This window comes from Haemorhous mexicanus, chromosome 34 (assembly GCF_027477595.1).
Source record: "Haemorhous mexicanus isolate bHaeMex1 chromosome 34, bHaeMex1.pri, whole genome shotgun sequence".
NCBI lineage: Eukaryota > Metazoa > Chordata > Aves > Passeriformes > Fringillidae > Haemorhous > Haemorhous mexicanus.
The window spans coordinates 507,875-532,754 of record NC_082374.1 but is presented as its reverse complement, the minus strand read 5'-3'; positions in this window follow the sequence as shown (position 1 = coordinate 532,754).

The following is a 24,880-nucleotide window of genomic DNA, read 5'->3' as shown; positions in this document are numbered from 1 at the left end:
CAGCCTGACTTGGCACTGGTGCCAGCTTGCCTCTGGCAGGCATCCTGCGCAATATGGATTTTTAGGAGCCAGCCGGCCTCTCCGGGCCACAGGCCCTGGAACACAAACAACGGCTTTTTTCCCAGGAAAGAAAAAGTCACCACCTCAGTTTCATGGTGTCAGTTTGCAGGAGGTACTTGGCACTCTCAAACCAGCCTGACTTGGCACTGGTGCCAGCTTGCCTCTGGCAGGCATCCTGCGCAATATGGATTTTTAGGAGCCAGCCGGCCTCTCCGGGCCACAGGCCCTGGAACACAAACCACGGCCATTTTCCCAGGGAAGCAAAAGTCACCACCTCAGTTTCATGGTGTCAGTTTGCAGGAGGTACTTGGCACTGGTGCCAGCTTGCCTCTGGCAGGCATCCTGCGCAATATGGATTTTTAGGAGCCAGCCGGCCTCTCCGGGCCACAGGCCCTGGAACACAAACAACGGCCATTTTCCCAGGGAAGCAAAAGTCACCACCTCAGTTTCATGGTGTCAGTTTGCAGGAGGTACTTGGCACTCTCAAACCAGCCTGACTTGGCACTGGTGCCAGCTTGCCTCTGGCAGGCATCCTGCGCAATATGGATTTTTAGGAGCCAGCCGGCCTCTCCAGGCCACAGGCCCTGGAACACAAACAACGGCCATTTTCCTAGGTAAGCAAAAGTCACCACCTCAGTTTCATGGCGTCAGTTTGCAGGAGGTACTTGGCACTCTCAAACCAGCCTGACTTGGCACTGGTGCCAGCTTGCCTCTGGCAGGCATCCTGCGCAATATGGATTTTTAGGAGCCAGCCGGCCTCTCCGGGCCACAGGCCCTGGAACACAAACAACGGCCATTTTCCCAGGGAAGCAAAAGTCACCACCTCAGTTTCATGGTGTCAGTTTGCAGGAGGTACTTGGCACTCTCAAACCAGCCTGACTTGGCACTGGTGCCAGCTTGCCTCTGGCAGGCATCCTGCGCAATATGGATTTTTAGGAGCCAGCCGGCCTCTCCAGGCCACAGGCCCTGGAACACAAACAACGGCCCTTTTCCCAGGTAAGCAAAAGTCACCACCTCAGTTTCATGGTGTCAGTTTGCAGGAGGTACTTGGCACTCTCAAACCAGCCTGACTTGGCACTGGTGCCAGCTTGCCTCTGGCAGGCATCCTGCGCAATATGGATTTTTAGGAGCCAGCCGGCCTCTCCAGGCCACAGGCCCTGGAACACAAACAACGGCCATTTTCCCAGGTAAGCAAAAGTCACCACCTCAGTTTCATGGTGTCAGTTTGCAGGAGGTACTTGGCACTCTCAAACCAGCCTGACTTGGCACTGGTGCCAGCCTGCCTCTGGCAGGCATCCTGCGCAATATGGATTTTTAGGAGCCAGCCGGCCTCTCCGAGCCACAGGCCCTGGAACACAAACAACGTCTTTTTTCCCAGGTAAGCAAAAGTCACCACCTCAGTTTCATGGTGTCAGTTTGCAGGAGGTACTTGGCACTCTCAAACCAGCCTGACTTGGCACTGGTGCCAGCTTGCCTCTGGCAGGCATCCTGCGCAATATGGATTTTTAGGAGCCAGCCGGCCTCTCCGGGCCACAGGCCCTGGAACACAAACAACGGCTTTTTTCCCAGGTAAGCAAAAGTCACCACCTCAGTTTCATGGTGTCAGTTTGCAGGAGGTACTTGGCACTCTCAAACCAGCCTGACTTGGCACTGGTGCCAGCTTGCCTCTGGCAGGCATCCTGCGCAATATGGATTTTTAGGAGCCAGCCGGCCTCTCCGGGCCACAGGCCCTGGAACACAAACAACGGCCATTTTCCCAGGGAAGCAAAAGTCACCACCTCAGTTTCATGGTGTCAGTTTGCAGGAGGTACTTGGCACTCTCAAACCAGCCTGACTTGGCACTGGTGCCAGCTTGCCTCTGGCAGGCATCCTGCGCAATATGGATTTTTAGGAGCCAGCCGGCCTTTCCAGGCCACAGGCCCTGGAACACAAACAACGGCCATTTTCCAAGGTAAGCAAAAGTCACCACCTCAGTTTCATGGTGTCAGTTTGCAGGAGGTACTTGGCACTCTCAAACCAGCCTGACTTGGCACTGGTGCCAGCTTGCCTCTGGCAGGCATCCTGCGCAATATGGATTTTTAGGAGCCAGCCGGCCTCTCCAGGCCACAGGCCCTGGAACACAAACAACGGCCATTTTCCCAGGTAAGCAAAAGTCACCACCTCAGTTTCATGGCGTCAGTTTGCAGGAGGTACTTGGCACTCTCAAACCAGCCTGACTTGGCACTGGTGCCAGCTTGCCTCTGGCAGGCATCCTGCGCAATATGGATTTTTAGGAGCCAGCCGGCCTCTCCGGGCCACAGGCCCTGGAACACAAACAACGGCCATTTTCCCAGGGAAGCAAAAGTCACCACCTCAGTTTCATGGTGTCAGTTTGCAGGAGGTACTTGGCACTCTCAAACCAGCCTGACTTGGCACTGGTGCCAGCTTGCCTCTGGCAGGCATCCTGCGCAATATGGATTTTTAGGAGCCAGCCGGCCACTCCGGGCCACAGGCCCTGGAACACAAACAACGGCTTTATTCCCAGGTAAGCAAAAGTCACCACCTCAGTTTCATGGCGTCAGTTTGCAGGAGGTACTTGGCACTCTCAAACCAGCCTGACTTGGCACTGGTGCCAGCTTGCCTCTGGCAGGCATCCTGCGCAATATGGATTTTTAGGAGCCAGCCGGCCTCTCTGGGCCACAGGTCCTGGAACACAAACAACGGCCATTTTCCCTATGAAAGAAAAGTCACCACCTCAGTTTCATGGTGTCAGTTTGCAGGAGGTACTTGGCACTCTCAAACCAGCCTGACTTGGCACTGGTGCCAGCTTGCCTCTGGCAGGCATCCTGCGCAATATGGATTTTTAGGAGCCAGCCGGCCTCTCCAGGCCACAGGCCCTGGAACACAAACCACGGCCATTTTCCCAGGGAAGCAAAAGTCACCACCTCAGTTTCATGGCGTCAGTTTGCAGGAGGTACTTGGCACTCTCAAACCAGCCTGACTTGGCACTGGTGCCAGCTTGCCTCTGGCAGGCATCCTGCGCAATATGGATTTTTAGGAGCCAGCCGGCCTCTCCGGGCCACAGGCCCTGGAACACAAACAATGGCTTTTTTCCCAGGTAAGCAAAAGTCACCACCTCAGTTTCATGGTGTCAGTTTGCAGGAGGTACTTGGCACTCTCAAACCAGCCTGACTTGGCACTGGTGCCAGCTTGCCTCTGGCAGGCATCCTGCGCAATATGGATTTTTAGGAGCCAGCCGGCCTCTCCGGGCCACAGGCCCTGGAACACAAACCACGGCCATTTTCCCAGGGAAGCAAAAGTCACCACCTCAGTTTCATGGCGTCAGTTTGCAGGAGGTACTTGGCACTCTCAAACCAGCCTGACTTGGCACTGGTGCCAGCTTGCCTCTGGCAGGCATCCTGCGCAATATGGATTTTTAGGAGCCAGCCGGCCTCTCCAGGCCACAGGCCCTGGAACACAAACATCGGCCATTTTCCCAGGTAAGCAGAAGTCACCACCTCAGTTTCATGGCGTCAGTTTGCAGGAGGTACTTGGCACTCTCAAACCAGCCTGACTTGGCACTGGTGCCAGCTTGCCTCTGGCAGGCATCCTGCGCAATATGGATTTTTAGGAGCCAGCCGGCCTCTCCGGGCCACAGGCCCTGGAACACAAACAACGGCCATTTTCCCAGGTAAGCAAAAGTCACCACCTCAGTTTCATGGTGTCAGTTTGCAGGAGGTACTTGGCACTCTCAAACCAGCCTGACTTGGCACTGGTGCCAGCTTGCCTCTGGCAGGCATCCTGCGCAATATGGATTTTTAGGAGCCAGCCGGCCTCTCCAGGCCACAGGCCCTGGAACACAAACAACGGCCATTTTCCCAGGTAAGCAAAAGTCACCACCTCAGTTTCATGGTGTCAGTTTGCAGGAGGTACTTGGCACTCTCAAACCAGCCTGACTTGGCACTGGTGCCAGCTTGCCTCTGGCAGGCATCCTGCGCAATATGGATTTTTAGGAGCCAGCCGGCCACTCCGTGCCACAGGCCCTGGAACACAAACAACGGCTTTTTTCCCAGGTAAGCAAAAGTCACCACCTCAGTTTCATGGTGTCAGTTTGCAGGAGGTACTTGGCACTCTCAAACCAGCCTGACTTGGCACTGGTGCCAGCTTGCCTCTGGCAGGCATCCTGCGCAATATGGATTTTTAGGAGCCAGCCGGCCTCTCCGGGCCACAGGCCCTGGAACACAAACCACGGCCATTTTCCCAGGTAAGCAAAAGTCACCACCTCAGTTTCATGGTGTCAGTTTGCAGGAGGTACTTGGCACTCTCAAACCAGCCTGACTTGGCACTGGTGCCAGCTTGCCTCTGGCAGGCATCCTGCGCAATATGGATTTTTAGGAGCCAGCCGGCCTCTCCAGGCCACAGGCCCTGGAACACAAACAACGGCCTTTTTCCCAGGTAAGCAAAAGTCACCACCTCCGTTTCATGGTGTCAGTTTGCAGGAGGTACTTGGCACTCTCAAACCAGCCTGACTTGGCACTGGTGCCAGCTTGCCTCTGGCAGGCATCCTGCGCAATATGGATTTTTAGGAGCCAGCCGGCCTCTCCGGGCCACAGGCCCTGGAACACAAACAACGGCCCTTTTCCCAGGGAAGCAAAAGTCACCACCTCAGTTTCATGGTGTCAGTTTGCAGGAGGTACTTGGCACTCTCAAACCAGCCTGACTTGGCACTGGTGCCAGCTTGCCTCTGGCAGGCATCCTGCGCAATATGGATTTTTAGGAGCCAGCCGGCCTTTCCAGGCCACAGGCCCTGGAACACAAACCACGGCCATTTTCCCAGGGAAGCAAAAGTCACCACCTCAGTTTCATGGCGTCAGTTTGCAGGAGGTACTTGGCACTCTCAAACCAGCCTGACTTGGCACTGGTGCCAGCTTGCCTCTGGCAGGCATCCTGCGCAATATGGATTTTTAGGAGCCAGCCGGCCTCTCCAGGCCACAGGCCCTGGAACACAAACATCGGCCATTTTCCCAGGTAAGCAGAAGTCACCACCTCAGTTTCATGGCGTCAGTTTGCAGGAGGTACTTGGCACTCTCAAACCAGCCTGACTTGGCACTGGTGCCAGCTTGCCTCTGGCAGGCATCCTGCGCAATATGGATTTTTAGGAGCCAGCCGGCCTCTCCTGGCCACAGGCCCTGGAACACAAACAACGGCCCTTTTCCAAGGTAAGAAAAAGTCACCACCTCAGTTTCATGGTTTCAGTTTGCAGGAGGTACTTGGCACTCTCAAACCAGCCTGACTTGGCACTGGTGCCAGCTTGCCTCTGGCAGGCATCCTGCGCAATATGGATTTTTAGGAGCCAGCCGGCCTCTCCAGGCCACAGGCCCTGGAACACAAACAACGGCCATTTTCCCAGGTAAGCAAAAGTCACCACCTCAGTTTCATGGTGTCAGTTTGCAGGAGGTACTTGGCACTCTCAAACCAGCCTGACTTGGCACTGGTGCCAGCTTGCCTCTGGCAGGCATCCTGCGCAATATGGATTTTTAGGAGCCAGCCGGCCTCTCCGGGCCACAGGCCCTGGAACACAAACAACGGCCATTTTCCCAGGGAAGCAAAAGTCACCACCTCAGTTTCATGGCGTCAGTTTGCAGGAGGTACTTGGCACTCTCAAACCAGCCTGACTTGGCACTGGTGCCAGCTTGCCTCTGGCAGGCATCCTGCGCAATATGGATTTTTAGGAGCCAGCCGGCCACTCCGTGCCACAGGCCCTGGAACACAAACAACGGCTTTTTTCCCAGGTAAGCAAAAGTCACCACCTCAGTTTCATGGTGTCAGTTTGCAGGAGGTACTTGGCACTCTCAAACCAGCCTGACTTGGCACTGGTGCCAGCTTGCCTCTGGCAGGCATCCTGCGCAATATGGATTTTTAGGAGCCAGCCGGCCTCTCCGGGCCACAGGCCCTGGAACACAAACAACGGCCATTTTCCCAGGTAAGCAAAAGTCACCACCTCAGTTTCATGGTGTCAGTTTGCAGGAGGTACTTGGCACTCTCAAACCAGCCTGACTTGGCACTGGTGCCAGCTTGCCTCTGGCAGGCATCCTGCGCAATATGGATTTTTAGGAGCCAGCCGGCCTCTCCAGGCCACAGGCCCTGGAACACAAACAACGGCCCTTTTCCCAGGTAAGCAAAAGTCACCACCTCAGTTTCATGGTGTCAGTTTGCAGGAGGTACTTGGCACTCTCAAACCAGCCTGACTTGGCACTGGTGCCAGCTTGCCTCTGGCAGGCATCCTGCGCAATATGGATTTTTAGGAGCCAGCCGGCCTCTCCGGGCCACAGGCCCTGGAACACAAACCACGGCCATTTTCCCAGGTAAGCAAAAGTCACCACCTCAGTTTCATGGTGTCAGTTTGCAGGAGGTACTTGGCACTCTCAAACCAGCCTGACTTGGCACTGGTGCCAGCTTGCCTCTGGCAGGCATCCTGCGCAATATGGATTTTTAGGAGCCAGCCGGCCTCTCCGGGCCACAGGCCCTGGAACACAAACAACGGCTTTTTTCCCAGGAAAGAAAAAGTCACCACCTCAGTTTCATGGTGTCAGTTTGCAGGAGGTACTTGGCACTCTCAAACCAGCCTGACTTGGCACTGGTGCCAGCTTGCCTCTGGCAGGCATCCTGCGCAATATGGATTTTTAGGAGCCAGCCGGCCTCTCCGGGCCACAGGCCCTGGAACACAAACCACGGCCATTTTCCCAGGGAAGCAAAAGTCACCACCTCAGTTTCATGGTGTCAGTTTGCAGGAGGTACTTGGCACTGGTGCCAGCTTGCCTCTGGCAGGCATCCTGCGCAATATGGATTTTTAGGAGCCAGCCGGCCTCTCCGGGCCACAGGCCCTGGAACACAAACAACGGCCATTTTCCCAGGGAAGCAAAAGTCACCACCTCAGTTTCATGGTGTCAGTTTGCAGGAGGTACTTGGCACTCTCAAACCAGCCTGACTTGGCACTGGTGCCAGCTTGCCTCTGGCAGGCATCCTGCGCAATATGGATTTTTAGGAGCCAGCCGGCCTCTCCAGGCCACAGGCCCTGGAACACAAACAACGGCCATTTTCCCAGGGAAGCAAAAGTCACCACCTCAGTTTCATGGTGTCAGTTTGCAGGAGGTACTTGGCACTCTCAAACCAGCCTGACTTGGCACTGGTGCCAGCTTGCCTCTGGCAGGCATCCTGCGCAATATGGATTTTTAGGAGCCAGCCGGCCTCTCCAGGCCACAGGCCCTGGAACACAAACAACGGCCCTTTTCCCAGGTAAGCAAAAGTCACCACCTCAGTTTCATGGTGTCAGTTTGCAGGAGGTACTTGGCACTCTCAAACCAGCCTGACTTGGCACTGGTGCCAGCTTGCCTCTGGCAGGCATCCTGCGCAATATGGATTTTTAGGAGCCAGCCGGCCTCTCCAGGCCACAGGCCCTGGAACACAAACAACGGCCATTTTCCCAGGTAAGCAAAAGTCACCACCTCAGTTTCATGGTGTCAGTTTGCAGGAGGTACTTGGCACTCTCAAACCAGCCTGACTTGGCACTGGTGCCAGCTTGCCTCTGGCAGGCATCCTGCGCAATATGGATTTTTAGGAGCCAGCCGGCCTCTCCGAGCCACAGGCCCTGGAACACAAACAACGTCTTTTTTCCCAGGTAAGCAAAAGTCACCACCTCAGTTTCATGGTGTCAGTTTGCAGGAGGTACTTGGCACTCTCAAACCAGCCTGACTTGGCACTGGTGCCAGCTTGCCTCTGGCAGGCATCCTGCGCAATATGGATTTTTAGGAGCCAGCCGGCCTCTCCGGGCCACAGGCCCTGGAACACAAACAACGGCTTTTTTCCCAGGTAAGCAAAAGTCACCACCTCAGTTTCATGGTGTCAGTTTGCAGGAGGTACTTGGCACTCTCAAACCAGCCTGACTTGGCACTGGTGCCAGCTTGCCTCTGGCAGGCATCCTGCGCAATATGGATTTTTAGGAGCCAGCCGGCCTCTCCGGGCCACAGGCCCTGGAACACAAACAACGGCCATTTTCCCAGGGAAGCAAAAGTCACCACCTCAGTTTCATGGTGTCAGTTTGCAGGATGTACTTGGCACTCTCAAACCAGCCTGACTTGGCACTGGTGCCAGCTTGCCTCTGGCAGGCATCCTGCGCAATATGGATTTTTAGGAGCCAGCCGGCCTTTCCAGGCCACAGGCCCTGGAACACAAACAACGGCCATTTTCCAAGGTAAGCAAAAGTCACCACCTCAGTTTCATGGTGTCAGTTTGCAGGAGGTACTTGGCACTCTCAAACCAGCCTGACTTGGCACTGGTGCCAGCTTGCCTCTGGCAGGCATCCTGCGCAATATGGATTTTTAGGAGCCAGCCGGCCTCTCCAGGCCACAGGCCCTGGAACACAAACAACGGCCATTTTCCCAGGTAAGCAAAAGTCACCACCTCAGTTTCATGGCGTCAGTTTGCAGGAGGTACTTGGCACTCTCAAACCAGCCTGACTTGGCACTGGTGCCAGCTTGCCTCTGGCAGGCATCCTGCGCAATATGGATTTTTAGGAGCCAGCCGGCCTCTCCGGGCCACAGGCCCTGGAACACAAACAACGGCCATTTTCCCAGGGAAGCAAAAGTCACCACCTCAGTTTCATGGTGTCAGTTTGCAGGAGGTACTTGGCACTCTCAAACCAGCCTGACTTGGCACTGGTGCCAGCTTGCCTCTGGCAGGCATCCTGCGCAATATGGATTTTTAGGAGCCAGCCGGCCACTCCGGGCCACAGGCCCTGGAACACAAACAACGGCTTTATTCCCAGGTAAGCAAAAGTCACCACCTCAGTTTCATGGCGTCAGTTTGCAGGAGGTACTTGGCACTCTCAAACCAGCCTGACTTGGCACTGGTGCCAGCTTGCCTCTGGCAGGCATCCTGCGCAATATGGATTTTTAGGAGCCAGCCGGCCTCTCTGGGCCACAGGTCCTGGAACACAAACAACGGCCATTTTCCCTATGAAAGAAAAGTCACCACCTCAGTTTCATGGCGTCAGTTTGCAGGAGGTACTTGGCACTCTCAAACCAGCCTGACTTGGCACTGGTGCCAGCTTGCCTCTGGCAGGCATCCTGCGCAATATGGATTTTTAGGAGCCAGCCGGCCTCTCCGGGCCACAGGCCCTGGAACACAAACAACGGCCCTTTTCCCAGGTAAGCAAAAGTCACCACCTCAGTTTCATGGTGTCAGTTTGCAGGAGGTACTTGGCACTCTCAAACCAGCCTGACTTGGCACTGGTGCCAGCTTGCCTCTGGCAGGCATCCTGCGCAATATGGATTTTTAGGAGCCAGCCGGCCTCTCCGAGCCACAGGCCCTGGAACACAAACAACGTCTTTTTTCCCAGGTAAGCAAAAGTCACCACCTCAGTTTCATGGTGTCAGTTTGCAGGAGGTACTTGGCACTCTCAAACCAGCCTGACTTGGCACTGGTGCCAGCTTGCCTCTGGCAGGCATCCTGCGCAATATGGATTTTTAGGAGCCAGCCGGCCTCTCCGGGCCACAGGCCCTGGAACACAAACAACGGCTTTTTTCCCAGGAAAGAAAAAGTCAGCACCTCAGTTTCATGGTGTCAGTTTGCAGGAGGTACTTGGCACTCTCAAACCAGCCTGACTTGGCACTGGTGCCAGCTTGCCTCTGGCAGGCATCCTGCGCAATATGGATTTTTAGGAGCCAGCCGGCCTCTCCGGGCCACAGGCCCTAGAACACAAACCACGGCCATTTTCCCAGGGAAGCAAAAGTCACCACCTCAGTTTCATGGTGTCAGTTTGCAGGAGGTACTTGGCACTCTCAAACCAGCCTGACTTGGCACTGGTGCCAGCTTGCCTCTGGCAGGCATCCTGCGCAATATGGATTTTTAGGAGCCAGCCGGCCTCTCCGGGCCACAGGCCCTGGAACACAAACACCGGCCATTTTCCCAGGTAAGCAAAAGTCACCACCTCAGTTTCATGGTGTCAGTTTGCAGGAGGTACTTGGCACTCTCAAACCAGCCTGACTTGGCACTGGTGCCAGCTTGCCTCTGGCAGGCATCCTGCGCAATATGGATTTTTAGGAGCCAGCCGGCCTCTCCAGGCCACAGGCCCTGGAACACAAACAACGGCCATTTTCCCAGGTAAGCAAAAGTCACCACCTCAGTTTCATGGCGTCAGTTTGCAGGAGGTACTTGGCACTCTCAAACCAGCCTGACTTGGCACTGGTGCCAGCTTGCCTCTGGCAGGCATCCTGCGCAATATGGATTTTTAGGAGCCAGCCGGCCTCTCCGGGCCACAGGCCCTGGAACACAAACAACGGCCCTTTTCCCAGGTAAGCAAAAGTCACCACCTCAGTTTCATGGTGTCAGTTTGCAGGAGGTACTTGGCACTCTCAAACCAGCCTGACTTGGCACTGGTGCCAGCTTGCCTCTGGCAGGCATCCTGCGCAATATGGATTTTTAGGAGCCAGCCGGCCTCTCCGAGCCACAGGCCCTGGAACACAAACAACGTCTTTTTTCCCAGGTAAGCAAAAGTCACCACCTCAGTTTCATGGTGTCAGTTTGCAGGAGGTACTTGGCACTCTCAAACCAGCCTGACTTGGCACTGGTGCCAGCTTGCCTCTGGCAGGCATCCTGCGCAATATGGATTTTTAGGAGCCAGCCGGCCTCTCCGGGCCACAGGCCCTGGAACACAAACAACGGCTTTTTTCCCAGGAAAGAAAAAGTCAGCACCTCAGTTTCATGGTGTCAGTTTGCAGGAGGTACTTGGCACTCTCAAACCAGCCTGACTTGGCACTGGTGCCAGCTTGCCTCTGGCAGGCATCCTGCGCAATATGGATTTTTAGGAGCCAGCCGGCCTCTCCGGGCCACAGGCCCTAGAACACAAACCACGGCCATTTTCCCAGGGAAGCAAAAGTCACCACCTCAGTTTCATGGTGTCAGTTTGCAGGAGGTACTTGGCACTCTCAAACCAGCCTGACTTGGCACTGGTGCCAGCTTGCCTCTGGCAGGCATCCTGCGCAATATGGATTTTTAGGAGCCAGCTGGCCTCTCCGAGCCACAGGCCCTGGAACACAAACAACGGCCATTTTCCCAGGTAAGCAAAAGTCACCACCTCAGTTTCATGGTGTCAGTTTGCAGGAGGTACTTGGCACTCTCAAACCAGCCTGACTTGGCACTGGTGCCAGCTTGCCTCTGGCAGGCATCCTGCGCAATATGGATTTTTAGGAGCCAGCCGGCCTCTCCAGGCCACAGGCCCTGGGACACAAACAACGGCTTTTTTCCCAGGTAAGCAAAAGTCACCACCTCAGTTTCATGGTGTCAGTTTGCAGGAGGTACTTGGCACTCTCAAACCAGCCTGACTTGGCACTGGTGCCAGCTTGCCTCTGGCAGGCATCCTGCGCAATATGGATTTTTAGGAGCCAGCCGGCCTCTCCGGGCCACAGGCCCTGGAACACAAACAACGGCCATTTTCCCAGGGAAGCAAAAGTCACCACCTCAGTTTCATGGTGTCAGTTTGCAGGAGGTACTTGGCACTCTCAAACCAGCCTGACTTGGCACTGGTGCCAGCTTGCCTCTGGCAGGCATCCTGCGCAATATGGATTTTTAGGAGCCAGCCGGCCTCTCCGGGCCACAGGCCCTGGAACACAAACAACGGCCATTTTCCAAGGTAAGCAAAAGTCACCACCTCAGTTTCATGGTGTCAGTTTGCAGGAGGTACTTGGCACTCTCAAACCAGCCTGACTTGGCACTGGTGCCAGCTTGCCTCTGGCAGGCATCCTGCGCAATATGGATTTTTAGGAGCCAGCCGGCCTCTCCGAGCCACAGGCCCTGGAACACAAACAACGGCCATTTTCCCAGGGAAGCAAAAGTCACCACCTCAGTTTCATGGTGTCAGTTTGCAGGAGGTACTTGGCACTCTCAAACCAGCCTGACTTGGCACTGGTGCCAGCTTGCCTCTGGCAGGCATCCTGCGCAATATTGATTTTTAGAAGCCAGCCGGCCTCTCCGGGCCACAGGCCCTGGAACACAAGCAACGGCCATTTTCCCAGGTAAGCAAAAGTCACCACCTCAGTTTCATGGTGTCAGTTTGCAGGAGGTACTTGGCACTCTCAAACCAGCCTGACTTGGCACTGGTGCCAGCTTGCCTCTGGCAGGCATCCTGCGCAATATGGATTTTTCGGAGCCAGCCGGCTTCTCCGGGCCACAGGCCCTGGAACACAAACAACGGCCATTTTCCCTATGAAAGAAAAGGAACCAACCCTGCTTCTTGGTGTCAGTTTGCAGGAGGTACTTGGCACTCTCAAACCAGCCTGACTTGGCACTGGTGCCAGCTTGCCTCTGGCAGGCATCCTGCGCAATATGGATTTTTAGGAGCCAGCCGGCCTCTCCAGGCCACAGGCCCTGGAACACAAACAACGGCCATTTTCCCAGGTAAGCAAAAGTCACCACCTCAGTTTCATGGTGTCAGTTTGCAGGAGGTACTTGGCACTCTCAAACCAGCCTGACTTGGCACTGGTGCCAGCTTGCCTCTGGCAGGCATCCTGCGCAATATGGATTTTTAGGAGCCAGCCGGCCACTCCGGGCCACAGGCCCTGGAACACAAACAACGGCTTTTTTCCCAGGTAAGCAAAAGTCACCACCTCAGTTTCATGGTGTCAGTTTGCAGGAGGTACTTGGCACTCTCAAACCAGCCTGACTTGGCACTGGTGCCAGCTTGCCTCTGGCAGGCATCCTGCGCAATATGGATTTTTAGGAGCCAGCCGGCCTCTCCGGGCCACAGGCCCTGGAACACAAACAACGGCCATTTTCCTAGGTAAGCAAAAGTCACCACCTCAGTTTCATGGTGTCAGTTTGCAGGAGGTACTTGGCACTCTCAAACCAGCCTGACTTGGCACTGGTGCCAGCTTGCCTCTGGCAGGCATCCTGCGCAATATGGATTTTTAGGAGCCAGCCGGCCTCTCCAGGCCACAGGCCCTGGAACACAAACAACGGCCTTTTTCCCAGGTAAGCAAAAGTCACCACCTCAGTTTCATGGTGTCAGTTTGCAGGAGGTACTTGGCACTCTCAAACCAGCCTGACTTGGCACTGGTGCCAGCTTGCCTCTGGCAGGCATCCTGCGCAATATGGATTTTTAGGAGCCAGCCGGCCTCTCCGGGCCACAGGCCCTGGAACACAAACAACGGCCCTTTTCCCAGGGAAGCAAAAGTCACCACCTCAGTTTCATGGTGTCAGTTTGCAAGAGGTACTTGGCACTCTCAAACCAGCCTGACTTGGCACTGGTGCCAGCTTGCCTCTGGCAGGCATCCTGCGCAATATGGATTTTTAGGAGCCAGCCGGCCTCTCCGGGCCACAGGCCCTGGAACACAAACAACGGCCCTTTTCCCAGGTAAGCAAAAGTCACCACCTCAGTTTCATGGTGTCAGTTTGCAGGAGGTACTTGGCACTCTCAAACCAGCCTGACTTGGCACTGGTGCCAGCTTGCCTCTGGCAGGCATCCTGCGCAATATGGATTTTTAGGAGCCAGCCGGCCTCTCCGGGCCACAGGCCCTGGAACACAAACAACGGCCATTTTCCCAGGGAAGCAAAAGTCACCACCTCAGTTTCATGGTGTCAGTTTGCAGGAGGTACTTGGCACTCTCAAACCAGCCTGACTTGGCACTGGTGCCAGCTTGCCTCTGGCAGGCATCCTGCGCAATATGGATTTTTAGGAGCCAGCCGGCCTCTCCAGGCCACAGGCCCTGGAACACAAACAACGGCCATTTTCCCAGGTAAGCAAAAGTCACCACCTCAGTTTCATGGTGTCAGTTTGCAGGAGGTACTTGGCACTCTCAAACCAGCCTGACTTGGCACTGGTGCCAGCTTGCCTCTGGCAGGCATCCTGCGCAATATGGATTTTTAGGAGCCAGCCGGCCACTCCGGGCCACAGGCCCTGGAACACAAACAACGGCTTTTTTCCCAGGTAAGCAAAAGTCACCACCTCAGTTTCATGGTGTCAGTTTGCAGGAGGTACTTGGCACTCTCAAACCAGCCTGACTTGGCACTGGTGCCAGCTTGCCTCTGGCAGGCATCCTGCGCAATATGGATTTTTAGGAGCCAGCCGGCCTCTCCGGGCCACAGGCCCTGGAACACAAACAACGGCCATTTTCCCAGGTAAGCAAAAGTCACCACCTCAGTTTCATGGTGTCAGTTTGCAGGAGGTACTTGGCACTCTCAAACCAGCCTGACTTGGCACTGGTGCCAGCTTGCCTCTGGCAGGCATCCTGCGCAATATGGATTTTTAGGAGCCAGCCGGCCTCTCCAGGCCACAGGCCCTGGAACACAAACAACGGCCTTTTTCCCAGGTAAGCAAAAGTCACCACCTCAGTTTCATGGTGTCAGTTTGCAGGAGGTACTTGGCACTCTCAAACCAGCCTGACTTGGCACTGGTGCCAGCTTGCCTCTGGCAGGCATCCTGCGCAATATGGATTTTTAGGAGCCAGCCGGCCTCTCCGGGCCACAGGCCCTGGAACACAAACAACGGCCCTTTTCCCAGGGAAGCAAAAGTCACCACCTCAGTTTCATGGTGTCAGTTTGCAGGAGGTACTTGGCACTCTCAAACCAGCCTGACTTGGCACTGGTGCCAGCTTGCCTCTGGCAGGCATCCTGCGCAATATGGATTTTTAGGAGCCAGCCGGCCTCTCCGGGCCACAGGCCCTGGAACACAAACAACGGCCATTTTCCCAGGTAAGCAAAAGTCACCACCTCAGTTTCATGGTGTCAGTTTGCAGGAGGTACTTGGCACTCTCAAACCAGCCTGACTTGGCACTGGTGCCAGCTTGCCTCTGGCAGGCATCCTGCGCAATATGGATTTTTAGGAGCCAGCCGGCCTCTCCGGGCCACAGGCCCTGGGACACAAACAACGGCCTTTTTCCCAGGTAAGCAAAAGTCACCACCTCAGTTTCATGGCGTCAGTTTGCAGGAGGTACTTGGCACTCTCAAACCAGCCTGACTTGGCACTGGTGCCAGCTTGCCTCTGGCAGGCATCCTGCGCAATATGGATTTTTAGGAGCCAGCCGGCCTCTCCGGGCCACAGGCCCTGGGACACAAACAACGGCCATTTTCCCAGGTAAGCAAAAGTCACCACCTCAGTTTCATGGTGTCTGTTTGCAGGAGGTACTTGGCACTCTCAAACCAGCCTGACTTGGCACTGGTGCCAGCTTGCCTCTGGCAGGCATCCTGCGCAATATGGATTTTTAGGAGCCAGCCGGCCTCTCTGGGCCACAGGCCCTGGAACACAAACAACGGCCCTTTTCCCAGGTAAGCAAAAGTCACCACCTCAGTTTCATGGTGTCAGTTTGCAGGAGGTACTTGGCACTCTCAAACCAGCCTGACTTGGCACTGGTGCCAGCTTGCCTCTGGCAGGCATCCTGCGCAATATGGATTTTTAGGAGCCAGCCGGCCTCTCCAGGCCACAGGCCCTGGAACACAAACAACGTCTTTTTTCCCAGGTAAGCAAAAGTCACCACCTCAGTTTCATGGTGTCAGTTTGCAGGAGGTACTTGGCACTCTCAAACCAGCCTGACTTGGCACTGGTGCCAGCTTGCCTCTGGCAGGCATCCTGCGCAATATGGATTTTTAGGAGCCAGCCGGCCTCTCCGGGCCACAGGCCCTGGGACACAAACAACGGCCATTTTCCCAGGTAAGCAAAAGTCACCACCTCAGTTTCATGGTGTCAGTTTGCAGGAGGTACTTGGCACTCTCAAACCAGCCTGACTTGGCACTGGTGCCAGCTTGCCTCTGGCAGGCATCCTGCGCAATATGGATTTTTAGGAGCCAGCCGGCCTCTCCAGGCCACAGGCCCTGGAACACAAACAACGTCTTTTTTCCCAGGTAAGCAAAAGTCACCACCTCAGTTTCATGGTGTCAGTTTGCAGGAGGTACTTGGCACTCTCAAACCAGCCTGACTTGGCACTGGTGCCAGCTTGCCTCTGGCAGGCATCCTGCGCAATATGGATTTTTAGGAGCCAGCCGGCCTCTCCGGGCCACAGGCCCTGGAACACAAACAACGGCTTTTTTCCCAGGAAAGCAAAAGTCACCACCTCAGTTTCATGGTGTCAGTTTGCAGGAGGTACTTGGCACTCTCAAACCAGCCTGACTTGGCACTGGTGCCAGCTTGCCTCTGGCAGGCATCCTGCGCAATATGGATTTTTAGGAGCCAGCCGGCCTCTCCGGGCCACAGGCCCTGGGACACAAACAACGGCCATTTTCCCAGGTAAGCAAAAGTCACCACCTCAGTTTCATGGTGTCAGTTTGCAGGAGGTACTTGGCACTCTCAAACCAGCCTGACTTGGCACTGGTGCCAGCTTGCCTCTGGCAGGCATCCTGCGCAATATGGATTTTTAGGAGCCAGCCGGCCTCTCCAGGCCACAGGCCCTGGAACACAAACAACGGCCATTTTCCCAGGTAAGCAAAAGTCACCACCTCAGTTTCATGGCGTCAGTTTGCAGGAGGTACTTGGCACTCTCAAACCAGCCTGACTTGGCACTGGTGCCAGCTTGCCTCTGGCAGGCATCCTGCGCAATATGGATTTTTAGGAGCCAGCCGGCCTCTCCGGGCCACAGGCCCTGGGACACAAACAACGTCTTTTTTCCCAGGTAAGCAAAAGTCACCACCTCAGTTTCATGGTGTCAGTTTGCAGGAGGTACTTGGCACTCTCAAACCAGCCTGACTTGGCACTGGTGCCAGCTTGCCTCTGGCAGGCATCCTGCGCAATATGGATTTTTAGGAGCCAGCCGGCCTCTCCGGGCCACAGGCCCTGGAACACAAACAACGGCTTTTTTCCCAGGAAAGAAAAAGTCACCACCTCAGTTTCATGGTGTCAGTTTGCAGGAGGTACTTGGCACTCTCAAACCAGCCTGACTTGGCACTGGTGCCAGCTTGCCTCTGGCAGGCATCCTGCGCAATATGGATTTTTAGGAGCCAGCCGGCCTCTCCGGGCCACAGGCCCTGGAACACAAACAACGGCCCTTTTCCCAGGGAAGCAAAAGTCACCACCTCAGTTTCATGGTGTCAGTTTGCAGGAGGTACTTGGCACTCTCAAACCAGCCTGACTTGGCACTGGTGCCAGCTTGCCTCTGGCAGGCATCCTGCGCAATATGGATTTTTAGGAGCCAGCCGGCCTCTCCGGGCCACAGGCCCTGGAACACAAACAACGGCCATTTTCCCAGGTAAGCAAAAGTCACCACCTCAGTTTCATGGTGTCAGTTTGCAGGAGGTACTTGGCACTCTCAAACCAGCCTGACTTGGCACTGGTGCCAGCTTGCCTCTGGCAGGCATCCTGCGCAATATGGATTTTTAGGAGCCAGCCGGCCTCTCCGGGCCACAGGCCCTGGGACACAAACAACGGCCTTTTTCCCAGGTAAGCAAAAGTCACCACCTCAGTTTCATGGTGTCAGTTTGCAGGAGGTACTTGGCACTCTCAAACCAGCCTGACTTGGCACTGGTGCCAGCTTGCCTCTGGCAGGCATCCTGCGCAATATGGATTTTTAGGAGCCAGCCGGCCTCTCCGGGCCACAGGCCCTGGAACACAAACAACGGCCCTTTTCCCAGGGAAGCAAAAGTCACCACCTCAGTTTCATGGTGTCAGTTTGCAGGAGGTACTTGGCACTCTCAAACCAGCCTGACTTGGCACTGGTGCCAGCTTGCCTCTGGCAGGCATCCTGCGCAATATGGATTTTTAGGAGCCAGCCGGCCTCTCCGGGCCACAGGCCCTGGAACACAAACAACGGCCATTTTCCCAGGTAAGCAAAAGTCACCACCTCAGTTTCATGGTGTCAGTTTGCAGGAGGTACTTGGCACTCTCAAACCAGCCTGACTTGGCACTGGTGCCAGCTTGCCTCTGGCAGGCATCCTGCGCAATATGGATTTTTAGGAGCCAGCCGGCCTCTCCGGGCCACAGGCCCTGGGACACAAACAACGGCCTTTTTCCCAGGTAAGCAAAAGTCACCACCTCAGTTTCATGGTGTCAGTTTGCAGGAGGTACTTGGCACTCTCAAACCAGCCTGACTTGGCACTGGTGCCAGCTTGCCTCTGGCAGGCATCCTGCGCAATATGGATTTTTAGGAGCCAGCCGGCCTCTCCGGGCCACAGGCCCTGGAACACAAACAACGGCCCTTTTCCCAGGGAAGCAAAAGTCACCACCTCAGTTTCATGGTGTCAGTTTGCAGGAGGTACTTGGCACTCTCAAACCAGCCTGACTTGGCACTGGTGCCAGCTTGCCTCTGGCAGGCATCCTGCGCAATATGGATTTTTAGGAGCCAGCCGGCCTCTCCGGGCCACAGGCCCTGGAACACAAACAACGGCCATTTTCCCAGGTAAGCAAAAGTCACCACCTCAGTTTCATGGTGTCAGTTTGCAGGAGGTACTTGGCACTCTCAAACCAGCCTGACTTGGCACTGGTGCCAGCTTGCCTCTGGCAGGCATCCTGCGCAATATGGATTTTTAGGAGCCAGCCGGCCTCTCCGGGCCACAGGCCCTGGGACACAAACAACGGCCTTTTTCCCAGGTAAGCAAAAGTCACCACCTCAGTTTCATGGCGTCAGTTTGCAGGAGGTACTTGGCACTCTCAAACCAGCCTGACTTGGCACTGGTGCCAGCTTGCCTCTGGCAGGCATCCTGCGCAATATGGATTTTTAGGAGCCAGCCGGCCTCTCCGGGCCACAGGCCCTGGGACACAAACAACGGCCATTTTCCCAGGTAAGCAAAAGTCACCACCTCAGTTTCATGGTGTCTGTTTGCAGGAGGTACTTGGCACTCTCAAACCAGCCTGACTTGGCACTGGTGCCAGCTTGCCTCTGGCAGGCATCCTGCGCAATATGGATTTTTAGGAGCCAGCCGGCCTCTCTGGGCCACAGGCCCTGGAACACAAACAACGGCCCTTTTCCCAGGTAAGCAAAAGTCACCACCTCAGTTTCATGGTGTCAGTTTGCAGGAGGTACTTGGCACTCTCAAACCAGCCTGACTTGGCACTGGTGCCAGCTTGCCTCTGGCAGGCATCCTGCGCAATATGGATTTTTAGGAGCCAGCCGGCCTCTCCAGGCCACAGGCCCTGGAACACAAACAACGTCTTTTTTCCCAGGTAAGCAAAAGTCACCACCTCAGTTTCATGGTGTCAGTTTGCAGGAGGTACTTGGCACTCTCAAACCAGCCTGACTTGGCACTGGTGCCAGCTTGCCTCTGGCAGGCATCCTGCGCAATATGGATTTTTAGGAGCCAGCCGGCCTCTCCGGGCCACAGGCCCTGGGACACAAACAACGGCCATTTTCCCAGGTAAGCAAAAGTCACCACCTCAGTTTCATGGTGTCAGTTTGCAGGAGGTACTTGGCACTCTCAAACCAGCCTGACTTGGCACTGGTGCCAGCTTGCCTCTGGCAGGCATCCTGCGCAATATGGATTTTTAGGAGCCAGCCGGCCTCTCCAGGCCACAGGCCCTGGAACACAAACAACGGCCATTTTCCCAGGTAAGCAAAAGTCACCACCTCAGTTTCATGGCGTCAGTTTGCAGGAGGTACTTGGCACTCTCAAACCAGCCTGACTTGGCACTGGTGCCAGCTTGCCTCTGGCAGGCATCCTGCGCAATATGGATTTTTAGGAGCCAGCCGGCCTCTCCAGGCCACAGGCCCTGGAACACAAACAACGGCCATTTTCCCAGGGAAGCAAAAGTCACCACCTCAGTTTCATGGTGTCAGTTTGCAGGAGGTACTTGGCACTCTCAAACCAGCCTGACTTGGCACTGGTGCCAGCTTGCCTCTGGCAGGCATCCTGCGCAATATGGATTTTTAGGAGCCAGCCGGCCTCTCCGGGCCACAGGCCCTGGAACACAAACAACGGCCATTTTCCAAGGTAAGCAAAAGTCACCACCTCAGTTTCGTGGTGTCAGTTTGCAGGAGGTACTTGGCACTCTCAAACCAGCCTGACTTGGCACTGGTGCCAGCTTGCCTCTGGCAGGCATCCTGCGCAATATGGATTTTTAGGAGCCAGCCGGCCTCTCCAGGCCACAGGCCCTGGAACACAAACAACGGCCATTTTCCCAGGTAAGCAAAAGTCACCACCTCAGTTTCATGGCGTCAGTTTGCAGGAGGTACTTGGCACTCTCAAACCAGCCTGACTTGGCACTGGTGCCAGCTTGCCTCTGGCAGGCATCCTGCGCAATATGGATTTTTAGGAGCCAGCCGGCCTCTCCGGGCCACAGGCCCTGGAACACAAACAACGGCCCTTTTCCAAGGTAAGCAAAAGTCACCACCTCAGTTTCATGGTGTCAGTTTGCAGGAGGTACTTGGCACTCTCAAACCAGCCTGACTTGGCACTGGTGCCAGCTTGCCTCTGGCAGGCATCCTGCGCAATATGGATTTTTAGGAGCCAGCCGGCCTCTCCAGGCCACAGGCCCTGGAACACAAACAACGGCCATTTTCCCAGGTAAGCAAAAGTCACCACCTCAGTTTCATGGCGTCAGTTTGCCGGAGGTACTTGGCACTCTCAAACCAGCCTGACTTGGCACTGGTGCCAGCTTGCCTCTGGCAGGCATCCTGCGCAATATGGATTTTTAGGAGCCAGCCGGCCTCTCCAGGCCACAGGCCCTGGAACACAAACAACGTCTTTTTTCCCAGGTAAGCAAAAGTCACCACCTCAGTTTCATGGTGTCAGTTTGCAGGAGGTACTTGGCACTCTCAAACCAGCCTGACTTGGCACTGGTGCCAGCTTGCCTCTGGCAGGCATCCTGCGCAATATGGATTTTTAGGAGCCAGCCGGCCTCTCCGAGCCACAGGCCCTGGAACACAAACAACGTCTTTTTTCCCAGGTAAGCAAAAGTCACCACCTCAGTTTCATGGTGTCAGTTTGCAGGAGGTACTTGGCACTCTCAAACCAGCCTGACTTGGCACTGGTGCCAGCTTGCCTCTGGCAGGCATCCTGCGCAATATGGATTTTTAGGAGCCAGCCGGCCTCTCCGGGCCACAGGCCCTGGAACACAAACAACGGCTTTTTTCCCAGGAAAGAAAAAGTCACCACCTCAGTTTCATGGTGTCAGTTTGCAGGAGGTTCTTGGCACTCTCAAACCAGCCTGACTTGGCACTGGTGCCAGCTTGCCTCTGGCAGGCATCCTGCGCAATATGGATTTTTAGGAGCCAGCCGGCCTCTCCGGGCCACAGGCCCTGGAACACAAACCACGGCCATTTTCCCAGGGAAGCAAAAGTCACCACCTCAGTTTCATGGTGTCAGTTTGCAGGAGGTACTTGGCACTGGTGCCAGCTTGCCTCTGGCAGGCATCCTGCGCAATATGGATTTTTAGGAGCCAGCCGGCCTCTCTGGGCCACAGGCCCTGGAACACAAACAACGGCCCTTTTCCCAGGTAAGCAAAAGTCACCACCTCAGTTTCATGGTGTCAGTTTGCAGGAGGTACTTGGCACTCTCAAACCAGCCTGACTTGGCACTGGTGCCAGCTTGCCTCTGGCAGGCATCCTGCGCAATATGGATTTTTAGGAGCCAGCCGGCCTCTCCAGGCCACAGGCCCTGGAACACAAACAACGGCCATTTTCCCAGGTAAGCAAAAGTCACCACCTCAGTTTCATGGCGTCAGTTTCCAGGAGGTACTTGGCACTCTCAAACCAGCCTGACTTGGCACTGGTGCCAGCTTGCCTCTGGCAGGCATCCTGCGCAATATGGATTTTTAGGAGCCAGCCGGCCTCTCTGGGCCACAGGCCCTGGAACACAAACAACGGCCATTTTCCCTATGAAAGAAAAGTCACCACCTCAGTTTCATGGTGTCAGTTTGCAGGAGGTACTTGGCACTCTCAAACCAGCCTGACTTGGCACTGGTGCCAGCTTGCCTCTGGCAGGCATCCTGCGCAATATGGATTTTTAGGAGCCAGCCGGCCTCTCCGGGCCACAGGCCCTGGAACACAAACAACGGCCATTTTCCCAGGGAAGCAAAAGTCACCACCTCAGTTTCATGGTGTCAGTTTGCAGGAGGTACTTGGCACTCTCAAACCAGCCTGACTTGGCACTGGTGCCAGCTTGCCTCTGGCAGGCATCCTGCGCAATATGGATTTTTAGGAGCCAGCCGGCCTCTCCAGGCCACAGGCCCTGGAACACAAACAACGGCCATTTTCCTAGGTAAGCAAAAGTCACCACCTCAGTTTCATGGTGTCAGTTTGCAGGAGGTACTTGGCACTCTCAAACCAGCCTGACTTGGCACTGGTGCCAGCTTGCCTCTGGCAGGCATCCTGCGCAATATGGATTTTTAGGAGCCAGCCGGCCTCTCCGGGCCACAGGCCCTGGAACACAAACAACGGCCATTTTCCCAGGGAAGCAAAAGTCACCACCTCAGTTTCATGGTGTCAGTTTGCAGGAGGTACTTGGCACTCTCAAACCAGCCTGACTTGGCACTGGTGCCAGCTTGCCTCTGGCAGGCATCCTGCGCAATATGGATTTTTAGGAGCCAGCCGGCCTCTCCGGGCCACAGGCCCTGGAACACAAACAACGGCCATTTTCCCAGGGAAGCAAAAGTCACCACCTCAGTTTCATGGTGTCAGTTTGCAGGAGGTACTTGGCACTCTCAAACCAGCCTGACTTGGCACTGGTGCCAGCTTGCCTCTGGCAGGCATCCTGCGCAATATGGATTTTTAGGAGCCAGCCGGCCTCTCCAGGCCACAGGCCCTGGAACACAAACAATGGCCCTTTTCCCAGGTAAGCAAAAGTCACCACCTCAGTTTCATGGTGTCAGTTTGCAGGAGGTACTTGGCACTCTCAAACCAGCCTGACTTGGCACTGGTGCCAGCTTGCCTCTGGCAGGCATCCTGCGCAATATGGATTTTTAGGAGCCAGCCGGCCTCTCCAGGCCACAGGCCCTGGAACACAAACAACGGCCATTTTCCCAGGTAAGCAAAAGTCACCACCTCAGTTTCATGGTGTCAGTTTGCAGGAGGTACTTGGCACTCTCAAACCAGCCTGACTTGGCACTGGTGCCAGCTTGCCTCTGGCAGGCATCCTGCGCAATATGGATTTTTAGGAGCCAGCCGGCCTCTCCGAGCCACAGGCCCTGGAACACAAACAACGTCTTTTTTCCCAGGTAAGCAAAAGTCACCACCTCAGTTTCATGGTGTCAGTTTGCAGGAGGTACTTGGCACTCTCAAACCAGCCTGACTTGGCACTGGTGCCAGCTTGCCTCTGGCAGGCATCCTGCGCAATATGGATTTTTAGGAGCCAGCCGGCCTCTCCAGGCCACAGGCCCTGGAACACAAACAACGGCCATTTTCCCAGGTAAGCAAAAGTCACCACCTCAGTTTCATGGCGTCAGTTTGCCGGAGGTACTTGGCACTCTCAAACCAGCCTGACTTGGCACTGGTGCCAGCTTGCCTCTGGCAGGCATCCTGCGCAATATGGATTTTTAGGAGCCAGCCGGCCTCTCCAGGCCACAGGCCCTGGAACACAAACAACGTCTTTTTTCCCAGGTAAGCAAAAGTCACCACCTCAGTTTCATGGTGTCAGTTTGCAGGAGGTACTTGGCACTCTCAAACCAGCCTGACTTGGCACTGGTGCCAGCTTGCCTCTGGCAGGCATCCTGCGCAATATGGATTTTTAGGAGCCAGCCGGCCTCTCCGAGCCACAGGCCCTGGAACACAAACAACGTCTTTTTTCCCAGGTAAGCAAAAGTCACCACCTCAGTTTCATGGCGTCAGTTTGCAGGAGGTACTTGGCACTCTCAAACCAGCCTGACTTGGCACTGGTGCCAGCTTGCCTCTGGCAGGCATCCTGCGCAATATGGATTTTTAGGAGCCAGCCGGCCTCTCCGGGCCACAGGCCCTGGAACACAAACAACGGCTTTTTTCCCAGGAAAGAAAAAGTCACCACCTCAGTTTCATGGTGTCAGTTTGCAGGAGGTTCTTGGCACTCTCAAACCAGCCTGACTTGGCACTGGTGCCAGCTTGCCTCTGGCAGGCATCCTGCGCAATATGGATTTTTAGGAGCCAGCCGGCCTCTCCGGGCCACAGGCCCTGGAACACAAACCACGGCCATTTTCCCAGGGAAGCAAAAGTCACCACCTCAGTTTCATGGTGTCAGTTTGCAGGAGGTACTTGGCACTGGTGCCAGCTTGCCTCTGGCAGGCATCCTGCGCAATATGGATTTTTAGGAGCCAGCCGGCCTCTCTGGGCCACAGGCCCTGGAACACAAACAACGGCCCTTTTCCCAGGTAAGCAAAAGTCACCACCTCAGTTTCATGGTGTCAGTTTGCAGGAGGTACTTGGCACTCTCAAACCAGCCTGACTTGGCACTGGTGCCAGCTTGCCTCTGGCAGGCATCCTGCGCAATATGGATTTTTAGGAGCCAGCCGGCCTCTCCAGGCCACAGGCCCTGGAACACAAACAACGGCCATTTTCCCAGGTAAGCAAAAGTCACCACCTCAGTTTCATGGCGTCAGTTTCCAGGAGGTACTTGGCACTCTCAAACCAGCCTGACTTGGCACTGGTGCCAGCTTGCCTCTGGCAGGCATCCTGCGCAATATGGATTTTTAGGAGCCAGCCGGCCTCTCTGGGCCACAGGCCCTGGAACACAAACAACGGCCATTTTCCCTATGAAAGAAAAGTCACCACCTCAGTTTCATGGTGTCAGTTTGCAGGAGGTACTTGGCACTCTCAAACCAGCCTGACTTGGCACTGGTGCCAGCTTGCCTCTGGCAGGCATCCTGCGCAATATGGATTTTTAGGAGCCAGCCGGCCTCTCCAGGCCACAGGCCCTGGAACACAAACAACGTCTTTTTTCCCAGGTAAGCAAAAGTCACCACCTC